Consider the following 915-nt stretch of genomic DNA (forward strand, 5'->3'; position numbering starts at 1 on the left):
GTATACGGTTACTCTAGTTCCAGTCGAAACTGTTCTATCTCTGTACATTAGTGACACTGCGGCTCCACTATGTTGCCGCCCCTGTCGGCCGTTTCCCCCAGTGTATGGCTAATGATTATCAGCAATCAGTCTATTAGTCAATACCGGTAGTGTGACGACGTCAAATGTCCGGGATGGGGGAAGCTACACCCTTCCCGTGGGTCAGGGCCTAGAAAGACTCTTCCCACGCAGGAGACTCGGACTGTCGTTACTCTTCCGAGACATATATGTGCCCAGCGTTTTTTTTGCGGCTGCGAGTGCAACGCCAGGAGGCTCGGACTGTCGTTACTCTTCCGAGATATATATTTGCCCAGCGTTTTTTGCGACTGCGAGTGCAACGCCCACGGGTGCCGACATGGATGGGGCGCTTCCTAGCTGATGGCTCAGCATGAGAATCCGTACAGTGAGCAATGCGATCGCGTCTGTAGCTTGTACGTGGTACAGCTCGCAGCTCATGAATAGGGACAGCGGGAATGTCGCATATTGGAAATATCTCTTCATGAAACGCATGTTATAGGTGTGAATTGCACCTTACGAGTGCGGGAAACGTCCGCCGTTCATCCGCTGGCGATGCGAGTTGGGCGGTTGGGGTGGGGCACGAACGGGTGCAGGTGGTGTGATTGCCGGTCCACGACTTCGTGCGGCAGAGGCACTGGCGTATGGGTGCTGTGGTCGACAGAGGCTGCATGCTTTGTGGGTGGCGTCGAAAGATGGGCACTGTGGGCCCATCGATGTCTTAGTCGGCTTGGCGTCCCATAGATGGCGGTATCGTCGTTGCAGGAGCTCATGCTGAGGGAGACCTACAGATGGCGGTATGTTTTGTGGTGCGCTCGACATGGCGGACGTAGTGTTGTCCGATTCGCATAGATGGCGATA

Source organism: Schistocerca serialis, unplaced genomic scaffold, assembly GCF_023864345.2.
Source record: "Schistocerca serialis cubense isolate TAMUIC-IGC-003099 unplaced genomic scaffold, iqSchSeri2.2 HiC_scaffold_875, whole genome shotgun sequence".
Lineage (NCBI taxonomy): Eukaryota > Metazoa > Arthropoda > Insecta > Orthoptera > Acrididae > Schistocerca > Schistocerca serialis.